The 21,839-nt window shown below is 32.8% G+C and overlaps 3 long non-coding RNA genes across 3 annotated transcripts; all 3 read right to left on the reverse strand.

The window, feature by feature from the left end:
- Nucleotides 1–13,030: 13,030 nt before the first annotated feature.
- On the reverse strand, nucleotides 13,031–13,643 carry LOC135121937 (uncharacterized). Its single transcript, XR_010279170.1, has 4 exons — nucleotides 13,567–13,643; nucleotides 13,352–13,494; nucleotides 13,226–13,289; nucleotides 13,031–13,108 (listed from the first exon to the last, which is right to left on the reverse strand). It is a non-coding gene; the product is annotated as an uncharacterized LOC135121937 (long non-coding RNA).
- A 2,375-nt stretch (nucleotides 13,644–16,018) lies between these two features.
- On the reverse strand, nucleotides 16,019–16,562 carry LOC135121927 (uncharacterized). The gene is made up of 3 exons (XR_010279162.1): nucleotides 16,444–16,562; nucleotides 16,174–16,231; nucleotides 16,019–16,121 (listed from the first exon to the last, which is right to left on the reverse strand). It is a non-coding gene; the product is annotated as an uncharacterized LOC135121927 (long non-coding RNA).
- A 1,350-nt stretch (nucleotides 16,563–17,912) lies between these two features.
- On the reverse strand, nucleotides 17,913–18,243 carry LOC135121934 (uncharacterized). The gene is made up of 3 exons (XR_010279168.1): nucleotides 18,172–18,243; nucleotides 18,042–18,113; nucleotides 17,913–17,985 (listed from the first exon to the last, which is right to left on the reverse strand). It is a non-coding gene; the product is annotated as an uncharacterized LOC135121934 (long non-coding RNA).
- Nucleotides 18,244–21,839: the final 3,596 nt, after the last annotated feature.

Consider the following 21,839-nt stretch of genomic DNA (forward strand, 5'->3'; position numbering starts at 1 on the left):
GGCCTTTGGGTTAAATTCTTTTATTGAGGGAAAATTACTTGACCTTCCACGGGTATGATAAAATTCCTTACTTTTTAAAAGTAAAAGTGACAATGCCAAAAAAATGCACGTTTTCATGACTTATTCACTTTTCCTTCATTTTTTTTTACTCCTAGATTTAAATATTAAATATAATTTAAATGTTGTGTAAGGGAAGAGCTATTATTTTATAATTGTTTTCATGAATGAGTCTAGGGTAATATTACGGAACTGCTAGCTCAAATAAGCATTTGGATGTTGTTTGCAATATTATGCGATCCAAAAATATAAAGGGAGATTTCTTTGCAATATCTTGCTGAAGAGAATAAAGATGTAGACGTTATAATATGATTTCTAAGTAATTGTACAATATAGGTGTAACCTATTGAAAGGGTAACGGCACTTCTTCGAAAATGTATGTCCTTGTCGAAGGGATATTATCAAATTAAATATATATATATATACAACTTTGTTAAGTATAAGACAAGTAAAAAAAAACAGAAGAAAACAGAACGAGTATAATAGTAAAGAACAGAGTCTTAAAGCAAAAAGCAATACTCAAACCTAAACTGTAAAGCATAAAAACTTAGCTTGAGTCCTCCCTAGGGTGCGAAGACTTATACAGGACAGGTAAAAAGTAAATAGAAAGGAACATGCACAGATATTGCCGGGTAAAAGGACGTAGCTGGGGTAGTGCAGCGTCGACAAGGGAGTAGCAGGAAATTACCATCTCGTTCAAGGTCAACGCCAGCGTAATCTATAAGAATTTTTGATTGCGAAAGGTAACTATACGCGATCATATCAAATTTTAAATAGAGGAGCATGTCGGTGAGATCCAAAATTACGACGAGTTTATGCGTTAATACTTTTGCCGAGCTACACCGCCAACGCTCAATCACTGTTTGATAAATTTTCAAATTCGATCGTGCAGAACTGAAGATGCTCACGGGCTCAACTTATTTTTTAAGGTGACGCTAAATGTAAACTCCTCTTTATAAGGAGGTCCTCATCTTAAAGTGCGTGCTGTGAGTGAACCGCTTTTTAATAGGGTAAAATGGTTATAAAAGGAAAAACTGAGTTTTTTGAACAATTTTAAGCCACTAAAAATTATATATCTTCCATTACCTATAAACAAAAACTGGCAATAAAGCATTTTAAAACTATTTTGGCTGTACTCTTTTTATATATTGTACTTTGTAATGGTAAAAGAAGTAAACGTGCCTGTGGTTTTTCTTTAGGAGCGTTTACCTCAATGTTTTAAGTCCCTCGCTTTTTGTATAAAAAAAGATAACCTAGAAGTAAATTTTAAAACTACAATTATAGTTAATTTTTTGTTTAAAGCCATATGACCTGTTAGCATATGAGACATTAACAGGAAACTGATGGTTTCCTTACGAAAATTAATATCGTAGTTACTATGCCATGAAGTTTTAAAGGACTTCGAGTATTATATAAGTGTATTTTTCGGTCAAAATTTCAAAAAATTAATTCACTCGTGCATATGAAATTAGTACGACCATTAGCAAGTAATCTGGTAAACCTAGTGTTAGTGGCTACTATGATGCATGGTAATGCATGATGTTAAGTTTAATTAAGCTTCCTCTTTATTAGTTCCCGGATAGTGACCTATGCATTATGGAAGTTAAAGGGTCAAACTATTTAATATAAAACTCTGTAATTAAATAAAGTTTTTTTAACCTTATTGTAATATTTAATGAAATTAGTTAACTAAATATTTACTTAGCTGTTTTGTTAACTACTAAGCTATTTACTAACTTTGACTAAAATTCTCTCTAGACTTATAGTCTTTTGTTCTAGTCCTCTAAGCTAAAACTACCACCTTTATAATATTTCTGGCCCTCCAATACCCAAAGTAAAATTACAACAATGACGGCGAGGTAAAAATCACCAAATAAACAAGGCGCGGAGAAAGAAAATGAACTAAGCACACGTTCTTTTTAGGCAATGGCGTACTACGGTCGGTCTTCGTAAGGGGTCTTAAGCCCTTCTCCTCTGCAAGGATTGGGGCACGAGTGCCAGCCAATATGCTCTTTATAGAGCTATAATGACTGTCTAGAAGGGCTGGAAAAATGGGGGAATATCCGGCCCCAGTCATTCTGTCTACTGTGGTGGGAAACCGCTAAAAACCACCACCGGAGGAGGCAGCCTTAAGCATAAGACCCGAGACCACCTGGAGCCAGCAAGGAACTCTCTGACAATGAGCTCCTCACCCAGAAGGGAGGGGACCTCTGAACGTTTATTTATTTTTTTTATTTATTTTTTTTGCTTACATTCTACAGTCGATATGCATAGTACAATTTTGCTGCTTCACCCTTATTTTCCTTTTAAACTACAAGTGCGGTAAAAGGAACCACTTCCCCTCCAAGAGACTTCATCTTCAATGTTTGCGTACCAGCCCATAGGCAAAAACAGTTTTTATCATCAAGAATTATTAAAATAAAATAAGATATGTCAATAAGATCAGTAAAAAACTATAATAATAAAATAATTTAAGTGATAATATATATATATATATACTATAATACGATGTTTTTCTTTTATTTATTAAAATAATAATAAATAATTAAAAAGTAATTTAAGGTTAATATTTGAATATACTATACTACGCTGTTTTTCTTATATGCACTAACTGAATTAAGCATATTGAAACCATAGTTTATATATATATAGTCACTTTATTATATATAGATTATTTATCATTGAACAACAACAATAATAATTTAGTGTAAATTGAATTATATTATAAATGGCTAAACGACAGCTGATTAGTATGGTAAATCGAAGCTCGAAGGAGATGAGTTTAAAATGTGTTTAGGTTTTTCATACCTGTTATAACATTTTTAGTCGCAATTTGTAAGGACAAATTTGGCAGTCACGATTTAACTGAGTATTACGTATGAACCATGGAGCATCAGTAATTATTCCTCAGGAGTTTGTTTATAAAAATCTACAGCCTATTTATATGACGCTCAGAGTAGGACCAACAAACGAAAGCATACACAATAATTGGGTGAGTAAGGCATGTATATAAAAGCAGCTTGTTTTTAAGGTGGAGTTTTCTCACCTACATATTAATGGGTACAAGACATTCTTAGCAGCGTTCATTGCTAACAGAACATATTCAAAACAGGACATATACTCAACATGAGCGTTCCTAGTTAAGTTATGATCTAAAATTACTCCTAGATACTTAACACGGGAAAACAGTTTCAAATATATGTAATGTTTGGCGCTTTCAAATATTTCTTCTTAAAATTATCATTGCCACATTTTTAGAAGGACTGGTCGTTATCTTCTAAATAGTAAACCAATTCCAGAGAGTACAAATTAAGTTGTAATTGTTTAAATAGCCAGGCCCCCGATTTAGAGCAGCAGAATAGAGTTATGTCGTCCGCATATTGGGCTAGTGATACGGTAGTTGATCTGGGGATATCTGCCATATAAATCACAAATAAAAGCAGCGATAAATGTGATCCTTGGAAACTCCAAATTTGAATTAACCATAAGGACCGTGAATTTTCTATGTATTAAATAATTTTTGTCATCAGGACTAAGGCCTAGGAAAGTTAAACTTGGCTAACATATAAACAAGTCCTCTGTGGTAAACTTTATTGAAGGCTTTCTCAATGTCTAAAAATACTACTGCGATTTATTTTTTGATCGTTAAAGACTTTAGTAACATATTTTGAAGTCTTAGAATCTGTTGAGTTGTAAAATGTTTTTCACGGAAACCAAATTTGAAATTCTTGGTCTAATTGTTTACTGTGCGTTACATTCCTATTTATATGAAATTTAGTTAAGGAGGAAAAAAAAATTAAAATTGTTAGGGAAAACCTGTCTAAAAAAGACTCACATGCGTATAACCTTAAATCATGTCTCACTGAATATAACATCAAGAAAAAATTTTTGCTTTTAAATGGATAATATTTTAATAAAAATATTTGCTACATTTTCTTTGACCATTACATGTCTTACAAAGTAGTTCTCTCTTTGTAATTCTTGAAGGACGTAGTGATAAGCAATATCGCTATGTCTACTATTTAAGGCATTACTTATCATAATATTTTTAACAGCCTCTGATCACGTAAAATTATACTACTATTCTTTTTTAGATAAAAGTTCTGATTTTAACTTTCTATACCAATGATATTCGTAAACCCTTTACTGAAGACCGTGTATTTGACTTCACATGCAGGTTTTTGTATTTTGCTTTCATCAATATTAGAGCGCCAATGTATAGGATTAATGTTAATAAATATTATAATATGCTATTGTAAACCTTCTATCAAAGTTGTCAGCCCATGATGAATCCGAGTAGAATCCTTTCTAAAATATTCTCTCCCCGGTTATCCCTTTAAAAAAAGAGAGCGAGCTGGAACTTTCTGGTGTAGATAGGTAGCCTGAATTTCTTTACCATTTTCATGTGAAGACTGTTGTGGTTGTGGCAGGAACTGCTTAGAAGTGTGGATGGGTAAGACATTTCCGGCCTAGCGCCTTCAGCTATGTTGCATTAGGAAACCCAATATACTATAGTATTGTTCATTAACATTTCTGCCAATTTTCGCATCTACTGTTCTTAACTTAAGGTGTGGCAAAGATGCAACATGGGATCTCTGAAATTTCAAGACCAACTTCTCAATTAATCCTTCTGTCTTATAGTAATCATAACATTTTACGTATACGTCAAATTTCCTAGTATTCTACTTATAAGCTCATCAGCTTTTATGTTATATTCCTTCTGCATTTTTTTTAGAAATGTTTCTGTGTTTCCAATTACACAATCATCTACAGATATGCTAACTTTGGTATTATAATTTTTCCTCTCACAGTCAACAAATTTGCTTTGCATATACCTGTAGTTATTTGAAATCATTAGGTAAAAGCTCTACGGATTAATCGAGCGGAGTCTTTCAGGCTATATAGCTCCACATTAATTTATAGCGCAGCATCTCCTTTCTTTGTTATAGTAATTTTACAAAAGTGCTCTCTGTTAAGAATTGAGGTAATTTTTTATAAGATATAGCCCGTGTGGAATATGAACGTATATAGGTTTATGCAATTTTTTGTGTAGGAAAGTGGTGGTTATGTCACCCATTGAATTGGCATATTATTTTCCATAAGTCAATAGTACCCCGAAGGTATCCTTGGTTAGTACTGGTATAAAAATCACTTGATGATCTCTGCCTTCTTGTTATTGTAAACCACAGGCCGTTACCTGGTTTTAACATTATTGTTTTTTTTTTGACGGGTAACCGCCTATAACCAGGCGGTATATCGTATTCATTTTTTAGTTCAAAACTACAATGCCGTTAAAATGGGAGTAGTCCTTTTTGCTGCTTCATATACATTAAGTTATCCTCAGTTTGCTTTGCTTTGTTGAAGGTTAGTAGGAAATCATCAAGACTTTTTTATTTTTGGTCTTATTGTTTCCATTTTAATAATATGATCTTCTTTTTTCAGGGTTACTTAGTGATATTAATGATCTTCCAATACATAATTCTTTTTCATTTTCTTGATTAATCACTTTGTTTTCACGTTTCAGTAACGTATGTGAGCCATATTCTCTTGTTCATGCTCTTTTATTTTCCCTGTATATAGTAGAGGAAATAATTGCTCGTTTAATATGCTATTGTGTAAAGGTTTTACTTAAGGGGCAGTATTATTCTTTTTTAAAGGGTTCTCAGGTATTTTTGAGATATAAGTATTCTAAGATAGTTATAGGGTTACGTACTCTTATGTTTCAGTAAGTACATTGGATTAATTTAGTGGTTATATAGATTCATTTTTTTTTCGCATCGCATATTATATTATTGTTATATTAGTATTTGGACTTACAGGTAAATTTTGTTTTCTATAATTTGATGGTTTTGTGCGTTCTTTCTTATTCGTTTTCTTGCGCAAAAGCCTCTCCTATGTCTAATATATTATTACTTGTTGCCCCGGCATTTTTGTTTTTACTGTTTTTCTTCTGATCTACATGGATTTCATCGAGTACTATCCGAGTAGGTGGTTAGTCAAGATTTTCTTATGATATGTCATAGCCTTTAATAGTTTGAACGTTATATGTTTTAGTCGAGTTGTTTATAGGAACACATTTTCAAAACATATAACGTTTCTGGGCCTCGTAATTTTGCCATTTTTTAGGTTAAATATCCTGTATTCATCTGCAATAGAGTCTGCAGGTTTTTTGTAAGCATTATTCTTTCTATAGAGCGGTCGTGTGATCTTGCTTTTTGAAGTTTGGATCGCAAATAAGAATTTCCCAACCTAATGGTTTATGATGCTCTAGATCATAGCACTTTGCGCTTTATATATTGTTAGGCGTATTTATTTCTCCTTAATTTGGAAGGTAGGTTTGATTATTTTAAAATACATCTGACCATTTTACAAAGTGTTTGTATAGTTATGTCAATCACCATGTACTGAGGAGCATTGGTTAGTGTCGTGGTCAGAGTAATACCTTCATTTTTTAATGCTATCCTATAAAAGTTCTGTTAACAGGAGTGAATTTCTTGTAATAGGGCGGTTTGTATTGTTATCAAGTTTGACATTCTTCAAATTTTATTATGCGTTCTAGTTTAGTTAACCATTTTTTCTTTAATACCGCCATCGGTCTTAGAAAATAATGAGGTTACACGCTTTAATTTTTAGCGTCAATGCCTACAATTACATATTGATCCTCAACTGAGGATATATCCTACTGTAATAGTATCAATGTAAAGTAGTTCACCTGGCCTTCAATTTTGATGAGAAGTACCAGCCTTACCTTTAGTTTTTTCATTTTACAAGCTATATCAACTTTACATTGAGAGGTGGGAAATGGTTTTATTTGTGGATTGAGGTGTCGAATAGGTTTGTAACTGGCATGTTCATATTTATAATATTCAGTTTGGTAGCTTATTTTTTATTATTCTTGTGTTGAATGCTTTAGTTTTTTAATTATTTGATACTTAGGCACCCCTAACCATTCTTCCCTGTACTATAATTAACCCCCTTTTTCGATAATAACCCTTCCTTTACCAAACGATGGAGTATATTAGTATTTATCAAATTACATATAAATAGGGATTTAACGCATAATAAACAACCAGGGCTGCAGGTTTTTAAAAACAAATTCCTCAGAATAATCACTGATGATTCACGGTTAATACGTAATACTCAGTTAGATCGTGACTGCAAGATAAATATAAAGACTTTGTCCTTATAAATTGGACTAAATGCTATAAAGTATACAGAGAATATACCTATAGTTATGGCCACTGCTGGTAGTTATAACAGACTAGTATAAAGGTATGAAAGACCTTAACACGTCTCAAGATCGCTTCCTTTGAGCCTCGGTAATTATTTGTCGTTTGCTCATTTAGAATATAATTCAGATTACACTTTATTATTAATATTTAATAACAAATAATCCATATGTAAAAGTGACAGAGTACATACAAACTATTACTTCAAGATGCTTAATCGACTTAAGTATTACTATAATTCAATTAGTACGTAAAAGTAAAACAGCATAGTATAGTATATATACATGTTATCACTTAAATTATTTTATAATTATTATTTACTGATCTTATTTACTTATTACATTCTAATAATTCTTGATAATAAAATCTGTTTTTTTAGTTTGGTTGTTGTCGTGTACTTTCTTCTTATAACTTGCCCATTGGCTGGCACGTAAATATTGAAGATGAAGGCGGAGGGGGACAGGATCCCTCTTTACCTCTCTTATAGTTTAAGAGTGAGGTAAGGATAAAGGAGCAATGTGCTATGCATATCAACTGTAATATGTCAGTAAAAAATAAATAAATACTCAGGAAAAAAGGAAATTTTTTTTTGTTCTAATTGCCGGTTTGTGATTTTGGCCTGCGCACCTAACTTCTTACTTAGAATTTGCGATATTTATTTAACTTGAGTTTTTAGCGATTTATTTATAGTATACTTATACATTTAAAAAAACTTAAAGCAAGTAAATTATAATTACTGGCCTTATATATATTATATATTTATTATTTTTATTTTTTTAATTATTATTATTTTTTCCTTCCCTTTAACTTATATTTTTTTAAAAATATATATTTATCTTTATATTACTTATGAGCCTGTCATCTAAAGAAGGGCTTCAAGTCTTCATTGCTAACTTGTTAGCTATTAATGAAGGACTCAGGAAAGAGTTAGATTCTATAAAAGCAAAACTTCTTGAAAGTCACTAAAAACTCTCAAGGTAAAATAAGTTTAAAAGGTGCAAGAAGCCTTTTGATACAATTCACAATAATAATGTATTTTTGGCCTTACAAAATTTAGATTAACTAGATGCTACCGAAGTGATATTGGAAGATAGCGAGGCTCTAAAGGTTACAAAAGGCGATTCTAGTCACGGTGAAATAGCTAATATTAGAATAATAGTAGCAGTAATCTTAGGACTAATAATTTCCTTAATAGTGTCATTAATAACACCATAACTGTTAGCAATAACTGTAACAGAAAAAATAATACAGTAATAAAAATAGAAATATTATTAATAGTAATGATAGTAGTAAGTGTCTCTCCGTTAAGGGTAACGGCAACCCGAAAATCATAAACCCAGAAAAGTTCTCAAGAGCTTTGCACGACACCGCTAAATAGAGATGGCAGCGTTTCAAATACTGTTCCTCTATCTAATGATTGACCATATACTATAGAACCCTTCCACCCCTGCGAACACGTAAAGAGAAATTCCTCCCTATTACTCTTTATGAAAGACAGAAGTAACCCCTTCTTGTACAACTTTTGCTATACAACGGCGCCATTCGCCCGAGGTCAAGAGATGCGGGTCTCGAAATTGAAATATATTTCCCACGGCAACCCAAGAATACCGGTGCGGCCACAGCGATAATGCGTAAGCATGCCTTTCAACATTTTTCCTATCGTTAGAAAACAAACCACACAAAATTATTATTCGTAAGATTTATTGCGTACTCGATATCTCCACTGTAGGGATCTGCGCGCGCACGGCATCACACCCCTCCAATCGGAACGGATGCACACGGCTGACACTGGCAATGGCGACCGTTACCATTAGTGCTGGTGCACATACCCAGAATGAAGTGGCAAAAGCTTTTAGAGATGAAGACTATTCCCATCTTCAGATCAAGAGAGAAAAACTTCGAAAAGTCAGTCGCATTATTCATTCAGTGTCACTGCTGCCAAACCTCTCGGCACGCTGCAAGCTTTTGCGCTGGGGCACCTCAATGAGTTAAATGCAGTGAGGATCATTTGGACGAGAGTGTACCAAATGAGACTCGCCTGCTAGATGTGAGAGTTTCGACGAGGGACATACCGCTAATTATCTAGGCTGCAAGAATATTATCCGCGCGAGCCCCAGCCAACCCACAAAGTTTGCTTCGTCGGCGCCAATTACAAATAATATTGTAACCCCGGGGCTCTCTTACGCTTCTCGTTTGAGGGCGAAACCTCATCCGAAGGTTCTATAGCCCCACTTCTACTGCGAAAGCTGAAACAGCCGGCAATACGGCAGATGTTAGCAATTTTAACGACGAATTTATCCAGCATGCTTGAAACTGTGAAAGGACTGAAATCTTTTTGCAGCGGTTTTCAACTCAAAGACGCGCCCCCACATTCGGCTCCTATTCTGAAATGCAAATTGTGCAGAGTGAGAAGCACGAGCTTCAGGGGCTGCTACAAAGAGAAAGAATTATTGTATTCGTTATCAACAAGATGTACCTCCTCCCTAAAGGCTTATTTGATTTGTGCAACTCTCTTACATGTTACCAAACAGACTTGACACTCGGCGGGGGCGTGACTGTCTTGAGGAAACGGAGTATTCGATTCCATATCTATGCCAACTCGATATAGTGTCGAGGCATTGGGAAACCCCTATCTATGTATGGCCGAACAGAGATCCGTGTTTTTAATCGCTCTCTACGAATCCCCTTGGAAGCAATTCCCGCCTTCCGATTTAGACGTCATCCTTGGGAGTGCCTCTTCTGCTGTTTTGTGTGAGGATCTTAATTACAAACACGCTACATGGAACAGCCCGAGCCGATAAATCGAATGGCACCTCCTTGAGACCTATACTGATGTGCACGGGCTGGGCATACTAGGTCTTCAGAACTCCACACAATTGGCGGCAACAAACACAATGAACATACTGGATATTAAAGATATACGTCTCTCTACGGCAATTGAAGCGCTCCAGAAGCTGTTCTCCGGTCGTCTAACAGGTATTCTCGATTTAGGGGATGAAATGGACACGCCGAAGACCATTATCCGTTCTTTTTACCGACTGGGGCAACCACGCTGCCGCCATGCCCGTCATTACCATCTACGCCCATTCTGCTGGATGAAGCTGCTGTCTTTTTTTAACCGCACTGAACATGTCTCACACTTTTACCACGACTCGTAAACTAACGTTACCGCCCCTTTTTGCTAAAGGGGGTATTAAACCTGCAGAAATTAAACAACGTTTTTATAACGTTTAAAGCTTTCCCGCAGAAGTGGCCAGTCCGGATAAATATTAAGACCGCTTTTTGACAAACTAAAGGCGCTTTTCTGCCAACGTCGACGTCTTAGTCGGGTGGCCATGGTGTCGCAGAGCGCCGAAGGAGAAGTTGCGCTTAATCGACTTCACAGATGCATTAGGAAAGAACTAATGGTTGTCCATCTTAACAATAAATGGGAGGGCAAACTGTTTCTTATATCAGAATCAGGCAGCAGAAACCGCTCCTCCTTTTGGAATTTTGTTAAAAGGATCAAAAAAAAAAAAAAAAAAAAAGGGTAGCTGGCACCACTACCACCCCTTCGTGAAGGGATTATAGGGCCGAGAGTGAAGATAAAGCTACTCTTTTCGCCAATATTCTTGCTAACTAAAACGCGTCAGCTGCTCACTATACTGCTAATGATGCTGCGTTCCCTAAGCCGAGCTTACCTTTCCCGTTAACTACAACCATTTAATCTAGTTAATGTTGATGAAGTACAAAGCAATTGTCGAAGCGCTACCTAAAAGTAAAGCTTCTGAGAGACGGCATTACTAATGAGGTAATGAAAAAAATGCCATAACTAGGAATGCACCATCTTTACCTCCCTACAAAATCTTCAACGCCCCTTGGCGCCTTTCCGATCCCATAGAAGGCAGCGATCATTGTGAGGCTACCAAAAACATTTAAACTGGAATCAGCATCTTGCAGATACCGACCCTTCAACCTACTGTCAGCGACCGGCAATGTGGGTGTGGGTGAGGCCGTTTTACTGCGCCGTCTTAAAGAAGTCGTTGACACTCGGAAAGCTTTACCGGAGTTTCAGTTTGGATGCCGACAAGGGCATTCAACGACCCAGCAGCTCCTCCGCTTAACTGATGGGACCACTCGCGCTTTTAACCATAAGAAGGCAACAAGCGCTGTTTTCCTTGACGTTGAAGAGGCATCTGATCAAGTTTGGCATGAAGTTCTCTTGCACAAACTTCATCCGTCCCTCATGGTCTTTATAACGTGCTAAAATTATATCCGAACAGTCGCGTCTTCAAAGTGCACGTGGGTGATATATAGTCGCCGCATCGATCTCTGACAGTAGGGGATCCCTAGGACTCACTTCTTTCGCCCTTCGACGTGGATTGCCACCCGACCCCCACACACGAATCCCCTTCTACGGTGATGATACGACGATATATCCCTCTTCGAATCTCCCGCCTTGCTATGCATGTATCTAGAGCGCTAACTTGACGTCTTGCTATCTGGTGACGTGTTCGTAAGTTTACTATAAATGGGATGAAGAGCAAAGCTATATTAATTAGAAAGAAACGTGTCTCTTTGCCTTAACCTTAATGGAAGATTCCAAGGTGTTCTTAAGCGAAATACTTCAGTCCTCATCGACAGTAAATTTTCCTGACGGTCTCACGTGGGCTATGTATTGACAAAGATCAAGGCAGCAACCAAGTCCCTTTTTTATCCTTTACTTAGGGGCGGGGGTAACCTTCCTGCGAAACAAAAGGCACTCGTAATTTGTCTTTATAAATCCAGCCAATAATGACATATGCCTCTGCAGCTTGGACCTACGACTCCACTGCGTTTGCCCCTGCACTTCAAGTGCGACTGAACAAATTGTTGCGAGCCCTGACAAAGGCGCCGTGGTTTGTGCGAAACGATCCATGTCTCTGGGTCCTTCAGAGGGGGTTTTTCAATGTCATGCCGTGGTCTTTTATGAAAAACACTCCAGTCACACTAACCGCCTTCTGGTGAGAGAACTTATTTACGATTCATGGAACGTGACGCGCTTAAGCGCTATTTTTTTTTTGTTGATGTAAAAAATAATGACACCCTGAATGCTATATGTAATATATCTGCGATCACTCCTGGTTTATAGCTCGGGTATTCGAAGTTTTTAACTCGATCGAGCACCAGGAACGGTCATTAGTAAATAAATAAACAATCAGACCTCGTTTTTAACCTACTATATTTTTTTCGTAGTGTTCCAGCAGCAATAAACTCGTTGAGTATTTTATTCTTAAACCTTTTCCTCTATTTTTTGTTATTAGAAAGTATAACTGCTCTCTCTTATTATTCTGATCACAGTTAGTGTTAATACTGAAAACAACAGTGGCCTACTTTATTGTTCTCGAGTGCCAATTGTTTATTTCTTTTGTTCTTTTGAAACATAATGCATATGTACAACTACCCTACTATTCCATGTGAATCGAATAACAGAAAAAAAATTAATTTTTAAATTTCCTTAGGTAAGAATTTATTAATAAAACAGTTTATTATAAAATATATGAAACAAAAACTGTGCCAAATATTCTTTCTAAAGTTAACCTTAAACTAGATTTCTACAATAAACTACCAAAAAACCACAATATTAAACAGAGATCACTCTGTGATTATTGGAAATTGTGCATGAAATGTAAACATACTTTATTAAGTTAAAGAAAACAGCAATTTTTTACCAAAGTTTAGAAACTTAAACAAACATTAACGAGACCTTTAAATTTGATTCATCTGTGTCGGTTTCTCAATGTTAGGTTCTATTTGTGAGGACCCAAGAAAAATAATTCTTTTCAAATGCTCGTAGGTTAATACTATGCAATATTTATTTTAATAAAGTTTAGATGAAAAATGTTTGCTGACAAATATAAGAGTAGCAGAGCGCAAATTTAATTAAATTTAAAAATTTCCGAAACGAGCAAACTTTTTACCGGAAGGGTACTCCTTAAATTTGCCACTTACTTTGTAACTCCAAAACTTCCACTTGGAGGTGAGCTAGGTAAATAACAATCTCGGTAAATTAAATGGAAAAAGGATTTGTGAAAAACTGTACTCACTCGTCATCCTCTTAAAAAAATCGGTTAACCTTTCTTTTAACCATTGTTTCATGAGTAAACCTATTTTTTTAACTTCGTGAAGTCTTGAATTTTGGTTTCTGCCCTTAGTTCTTGCAGCCGAGTAAAATGAAGTAGTTTACCTTCTTCCAAAAGCGTCAGTGTAGATTTAAAAGATTAAACCAAATCTAAAAAGTTAAAAAAAAAAGTAGTTTTACCTTGCAAAATCTCAAAAGTATTTAGAATGGCCCATAATATTTGTCACCAAAGTTAAAACCCCTAACCTATTTATTTTCTTGAGAAGTGAGCACATCTGGAAAATGGCCAACGAATTAAGTAATGTAGTAGTAATTCACGCTGTTCATCCCTTCAAATGAAATTGTTAAAAAAATGGTGAAATTCCATTAAATAAAGGCCTCTGGCTTGAACGCAGTTGATACATCGTATAACAGGAGTAAGAAGAACAAAAGTTCTATTCTTAGCAGAGTGCTCTTGGTGAATATTGTGAATAATGCCGTGTTATCCAAAAATTTAGCTTTTTAAAAATCTTTCCAACAAACTTACAAAACCATTGACCCCCCCCCCCGGTCATTAATGACTCCTTCTGTACAAACACTATCCAATTTGTCCCAGTTTAATCGATTATCAATTACAATCTTAAATTCACAGAAAACATCTTGTTTACTAGAAATTCACTGCCGCCTGTGTATAATTTCTTCTGTAATATGAAATGTTCACTGACACAACCTACCTAATATAAATGCACAATTGAGCAGTATCAGTTGCATTGGAGCTCTCGTCCAAAGCAAGAGAAAAGAGTAGGAGCACGCGGTCATACGTTGAAGTGTTTGTTTACCAGCATCAACTACCATTTCAACAATTTATCTCAATAATCTACCATTCTTAGAATTTGTAGGTCTGCTACCGTTTTGGAAAAATTTTAGACAAGGTCTTACTATTTCTTCAGTTGTCGAATAAAAATTTTTTTTCATAGCAAGAAGTGAAATTTCATAAGACACTTTGACCATAGTTTCTTGCTGGGTACGAGCCTTCTTAAAGAACGTTAGTTGTTTAGACAGAGATATCTTTTTGCTCTCTACAGCTGTGGGATACTTTGTATTGAAAATCAGGATGCATCTTATTAAAATACCTCTCTAAGTTAAATTTTTTTGGCACAACTACAAAAGCATAACAAATGAGACATACTGGCTTAGAACCAATGCCTTCCACAAATAAAAACTGATGCTCTCATTCGAAATGTGACATTCGCGAAGAGCAATATCCTCTTCATTCTTTCTTTTCCCAGTTGAAATAAACGGTTTATTTAGACTCAATATGGAACTACAAGTGTACTACTACAAGGTATCTGTTAATGTTAAAAAGAAAAGTCAGGTTATTTTTTTTAACCCCAAAATGCAAGATACAGTTCAGCAACAACGCAATAGCCACGCACTCGATCCACTGGTGGGTACGTACGTGTATGTCACTGCAGGGGGCCCGTGCCATTTAAAATCTTTTCGCGTGCCGCGGGTTGGCCACCCAAGATTTAGACATTTTGTAAGCTCTTAATAATGTGTAAAACATGTTTATTAAGAAGGTCCATATGGTTAGTGTTGAAACAGAATTTCCAGTGGGATTCCCCAAGGGTTCATATATTCTTCAATGTCATCTATTTTATATTCTTTATACGTGTCTGGCATGCTATCCACCATCATTCAATTCTTGGCATTGTATGACGGTAACACCTTTAATTTCAGGAGTTGGAAACCTCCCGCCTCCTCCAGCTATATGCAAATTGAAGTTTGGTGAACGACATGGAAATTAATCTCACTTTCTAAAATATAGACGACCGAAAACACCTTATCACTATGTCAGAAAATTTTATAAATTGCAAGATTTATACAAATTAATATAACAATAATTCCTGTAATTATGATAAACCAACTTAGTGTTTATATTAATTAGTATTTATTATAAAATTGTAAATAGCATATTCATAGTCAAATAATAAAAGCAAAATAGTAATTTATAGCAATTATATTAATAACAATTGCTTTAATAGTATATAGAGACGTAGTTTCATCAGTATATCTTATAGATTACTTTTAAAAAAAATTTAATTGTAAAACTATTATCAAATTTGGCAGTCATGCTTTGTCTATGTAGGAGGAGCCTCTCAAACTCTTTCACTTGAGGCATTTTAGATTGAACAGTTTAAGTTAACTTATATCGACTGCGGCAAGGCAGTGCAATAATTAAAAAATAAATAAATCGGTTTTTCTTTCTTGTTACTTTCTTATTCGAATATTTCTGTCTCTATCTTTAACAAATCCATGTGTATTTGTTTTTATTTTCCTTTTATTTATACAACTACTAATTTTTAAAAGATTTTAAGGATTATTTTTTCTTATTAACAAATAAGGAAATAAATGTTTTCTTAAGCGTTTCACCGGCATTTATAAATCCTTGCCCAATATATATTTTTAACTTTAGTATTTTTACTGCTTCCATTGCATAGGAAATACTAAAATGATAAGACGCTCATAATACTTGCAAAAAATACCATGAAGGGAACAAAAAAAAAAAAGCGAAATGACCAACACAGCATTGGAAATTTTATGTTTGAAAACAATAAAGAAATATCGTAATGAGGATTTTTGGCTTCTATTTCGCAAATAGTAAAACTACTTTTCCTCTAAACCAACTACTTCATAACAAGGCCTTTTCGAAGATATATTTTTTGCGATAAGGAGGCCAAGCTGGCTCTCGCTCCCTAGCGAAATAGTATTTAACATTTTTTAAAATTCACTAATAATTTTTTTTACCATACAAACTCTTATTTCCATACTTCCTTTTATCGGCTGGTGGCAATTTGGAAATAACCTATATAAATTTAGTTTATAAAAGTAGAATTAGTTTTGTTAGGAACTATTATTAATTATATTATTTGTAAAGCATTTATATAAACAAAAAATTATATAGATAACAAAATATTCAATTTAAAGCAAGACTAACGAAGAAATTCAAAAAACCTCCAAAGCGGAGGTTATTAATATTCACTGACTAAAATTGTTTTCTCTAAATAAATAATTTACAGCTTCCTGGTTTTCTTGGGTTCTAATAGAGTCCATAAAAGAAGAAAGACCGTAAGTAATGGTGACCACAGCTAATCCGCAAAAAGCAAACTTTACGACTTTATTCATACTGCAGTTTTCTTAAAAAAATTTGAGCGGTATAAGTATATAATAATATTGAAGCAACGCTTACTAACAAAAATAAAATTAATTTTACAATGCGCCCGCTATAAAAAATATTTATAAAATTAGGAATATGCACACTATAAAGGTCGAGCAAAGTGTGTGCTGCCCACTGCTAATATTACTCCGCGGAGGTCTTCAAAAGCTTATTTTAAACTTCACTTCAGTTACCCCTTATTCCTTTTGCGTAAGAGCGAGGCCGTACTAAGAATCCCTTGCAACATTTACGGTGCTTAAGCTATTATACAAGGACCACTATATAGCAAAGAAACGGAGACTTCTAATGTTATATCAATTATTCAAATTCTCATGGCCTCTGACGGCCAGGCTCGATCCTGAAATTTAAGAACCCGTTAATGTTTTTATATCTCAAGCTTATCGTTAAATATGATTACTTTATTAAAATATGGGTGGAACTTACAATAAATAACTTTATTTGCATAATGTAATTAGAAAATAGATGTTTGCTTCGGTTGTGAATAGCTTTTCTCTCTTAAAGTGACTTTTAACTCAAGCAAGCCCTATTTGGGCGGTGCTATTTTTATTAAAGAAAATTATAACATTGTACTATAATTAGCACTTAGTCACTCTAATGCAAAAATCTTTTTTCTAGGTAACCTTAACTTATGTACTTTATAATAAGAATTCTATCACCACATAAATTTTGAGGAAATTTAAGGTACACGCGCTTTGTTTGAGAACTGCCTAAAGTTTCTATTTATTAAAATATATTGTCGCTAAAAGATTAATTAAGCAGCCATCGTTGTAACTTATTCAGAACTTAAATAAATGGAATTTTAAAGTTTTTTTATAATTATTTGTCCTATAATAATAAAGTCGGAGTATTATATCCCAGTAAAATCGGTAAACAAATAGAAGAACTTTTAAAGTTAGTGAATATAATATTGATTTTGCTAACTTTAAAAGCTACAGCTAACCATTAATTTTCAATATTTAATTTTTTCTTCAAGTTTTATAAGCTAAGTAAATGGACAAAGCAAATATTTCTATTGAAACTTTATTCAATATAGACTTTGTTTATTCTGTTAAATGTAATATTAAAAGTAACGCCTAGCCTTTCATTTCTGTTTTATTTGAAAAACCGAAGGTGTTGTAGTACACTTTGACATTGGAAAGCTCAGAAAAAACTCGTATTCTCCTTCATGAGAACACGTTGAATCATAATAGGTAAAACTATCTTGATAATGATCACGCGAGCAACAGAGAAACGGCGGAAAAAGTAAGATTCTCCTGTTTTTATTATAAATTTAAATATCTTCTTCCAATATGAGAGCTAATTATACTTACAAATTTTTATAATCAAAGGAATCACTAAAAGCTCGAGGTTCGATTTCAGTGACGGGGCTCAATGTTAAATCTCTTTTTATTTATAAATTTAAAAATGAAATTATTTGATATTCAAATACTCGACTTACAAATAAGTCAACGCTTTGAATCTCGTGAACGTTCCAGTCGGAATAAAGTTGATCCAATTATTAAACAAAATTCTACAATTAATAATAATTTAAATATTTATAAAACTAACTTCACACATTTCTCACTTACAACTCTTGCAATAAATCCAGACCAATGAATAAGTTATTATTAATAGTATTGAGTCTATTAACACTCAAATCTCTGAATTTGCATAAATTCAATTTAAAAAATTGTGGATCGCTAAAATATAAATTTCGAATAAATTTAAATACAAGCTCTCCAGCAATCCTAATTTATTAAAAGCGCCCGGCTCAATTGAGGTAATTTTATTGCCTCCTAAATCTCTAAAATGGTAACGTGAAATAAAAATTAAAATAATTGCCTTTGCTATCAAAAGTCTTCCGAAAAAAAATAATAATGAGTCTTCTCATTAGTTAGCCTTTAACTGTATCAGTACAAATTTAATATCTCATTTACTTTTATAAATCACTTACTAATTTTATTTATTATTGTTTTATTTTTTATTGTTTTATTTGTCTTTTAACTTTTTTTTATTAATTAATTAAGTGGTAATTAAGATAGTCATTAATATAATCTTTCCTAATTATTATATATTATATTATAATTCATAGTATTTTTAAATTTTGTTATCTATTTTTTATATATATGTTTTCCTTCAATATTACTTTATATAATTTCTTTTTTCTGCAATAATTGTTATAATATACATATTTATTAATTTTTATAAAAATATTATTGCTATCTTATTGGTTTTTTTTATTTATATATTAGTTTTATTAATTTTTATAATTTTTTTTATTTTAAGTTCATTGCTTAATTTTATATAAATTTATATTTTCTTCATAGTAAAACTTTGAAAATATTCATAAACTTTTTAACCGTTTTTGCTATGAATTATTTAATTACAGTATTAATAAGCTTGTCAGCTCAGAAAATAAATCCTTAGTAATAGTGTGAAGCTTATTATTTCGAAGTGATCTAAAAAATTTAAAAGAAAAACTTTAGATTTAAATTTAGCGCTGCTACTCAAACATTAAATAATTTACAATTTTTTCAAAGAGACAAGGCCTGTAAATAAATTTGGTTGTATTTTTGAAAGAGCGTTAAAACATAAATTTCTTGGATCGTGTAAAAATGTAAATCAACTTTGAAGCTTTTAAGAAAAATTTAATATAATCCTTATATAAAGTTATTATACAAGAAAGTTAAGGATTTAAGATCATAAAAACTTCCAGGGGAAATCGAAACGATGCTGTTCTGTCTAAGATTTCTACGCTCAAGAAGTAAAAGTAAGTAACGTTTTACTTATTTAAAAAAAAAATAAAAAAAAGGCCAACAATAATAATCAACACTGAGATTAAAATATTTTTTAAAACATTACTAACAAAACTTACAAGCGCTTTAGCTTAGTGAGGCCTCGAAACATATATTTATTAATGAAATAAAGTAAATTTCCATATAAACGTCTTCAAATTATAATATAAAAATTTACTCGAAAAGTATTATTACAGTAGCTCACATAATTTTAATTTTCGAAAGTTCTGAAAAAATATTTGTAGCTAGTGATTCGATTTTATTATTTTGAAGAGATCTGCGTAGTTGCTATACATAATTTTATGTTAGCTTTACTATATAACAATTACTCACAATGCTTTTAACGAAACAAGGCCCCCAAAAGATTTGCTATTAACAGAAGTTATGAAATTATTATTGAGTCGTCTAATTTGATTGTGAAAAAAATACTATAAAAACTACAAATAAGAAAACAAGAAAAAAAAAAAAACTAACAATATTATCAAGTTAGTAAACTGAGAAAAGGAATCTGCCTTTAGAAATTTAATATGGTTATGGCTGAGATTTCTTTAAATAAAGGTAATTAAATTTAAGTAGCAATGTGCATCTTCATTTTAAATGTTTATAAAAAATATTCCACAAAACTCATTTATAAAGTATGATATCCTACACAGAGTAAAGGTTGCCTTAAGCAAAAAAACTTACAAAATTTTTATTTCAAAAGAGAAACTATTAAACTGAGGAGTTCGCTTTAAAAAGCATTTGGATAAATCTCTATTTATTATAAGAGTAAGACTTCTGTAACAAGACTAAAGTGGTTAAAAATAGATAGATATATAAACTTTTAAACTTTAATATTAAATTTAAAATAAAATACTGAAACGTTTTGAAATTTTACTCAGTAATAAGTTATCACTAGTGATTTTACTATAACACACCAGCATTGTTCAACATAAATATTAAAAAGGGCAACTAACCCCACCTTTCTCCATTAAAAAGCTATGTAAAAACAAATTTTAACATACTAATTTTTAGTTAAAAAATATATATTTATTAAATACTTTTTTCAAGAGGGCTACGACAATAGTGTAGAATCATAACTAAACGTATACACTTACAAAAAAAAAGCACTAGTCAGATTTTTACATCTATTGCCGTCTAGTGAATACCTTCCGAAAACTGTAGTTAATAACAATGTTATTATAAGGTAACCCATTTCTCTAGTGAAAATAAAAAAGAACTTTAATTGTAAATTTTATTTAGGTTCCATTATAAAAGTAACTTATCACTTGAATTTGGTTTGAAGTTTTTTGACGAAATAGCTTAAATATTACCGGTTTATGTTTTTATACATCTTAAAACTATTTTAAATAAAATTTTACTCTTAATAAATTAAAAGTTTAACAAATAAATTGTCATTAAAAACAAAAATTAATAAAGATAATGTTTTATCAATAAAACTTACCAATCAAAAATAGCTATATTTTTAAAAATTATTACGTAATTATCATACTATAAATTAATCATTTTAATATTATATTTTACACTTAAAATACAGTGGCTATGTATAACTTTGCATTTCCTTAAGTTATATGTGTATAACTGCTTACTTAAAGTTTGATCCTATTAATTTTTTTAACTTAACAATTTAAAGTTTTAGAATGTTTTACTCTTGAAAAAAGCTATAATGCAGCATTGTGCGAAACTAGTAAACTTTTTTCTAAAATAAAATTATGATTTTTTATAAAAATTCAAGCTAAAACAAAATTTTAAACTTTTTTTAAAATTTTGTACTCGTACTTATTACCTAATTTCCAGTTTTTCAAAAACATAACTAGGGATTGTCGACAATTTACAGAACTTATAAAGACTCGCCAGCAGTCTCTGGTTTAAAAAACATTGGTAAACGAATGATTTCCTCTTGTTTCGCTAGCCGACCTGGTGAAACGTACTACCAGGCGACGTGAATTGCTACGCAATCGTCGTCCCAGAGGCTAAAGCCTTTCCAGGGATCGCTAGAACTGGAAAAGAGAAAATCATTAGTTTACCTTTTTTTTTCGTTCTCCTTTGTTATAACCTTTAGCTATCGTTTATAGAATGGTAGTTATTTGGTTCGATCAAAGTTGAACCAACTTCGTCTTGGTCCTATAGTGCTTCATCTTTATGCAGCATAACTCACATCTTGACAATGCTCTGCGAGGAGAGTATTCAACACAGTGACTGGTAAATCAAGCGAATGACTTTGTAGCTAAGGTCTCTAAGGAAAGCTTTATATTTCGTTAGAAGCGAGTACACCGATGCTCTAAGTTTGAAACAAGCCTTGGTAAGCAATATTTATAACCATTGCCTTTTAGTTCCCTGTGTTAGGGCTGAGAAACCAAGGCGAAAGAACCTGCTTATAAACTATTTAAACGAGTAGGAAGAAACTAGTAACCTTATACTAGAAATAGCCCCCTAACCTTAGACTAGGAAGTAATCTTGGT

The sequence above is a fragment of the Zophobas morio genome, unplaced genomic scaffold (genome assembly GCF_036711695.1).
Source record: "Zophobas morio isolate AGI-343-1 ecotype UQ-CSIRO unplaced genomic scaffold, CSIRO_AGI_Zmor_V1 ptg000799l, whole genome shotgun sequence".
Classification (NCBI taxonomy): Eukaryota; Metazoa; Arthropoda; class Insecta; order Coleoptera; family Tenebrionidae; genus Zophobas; species Zophobas morio.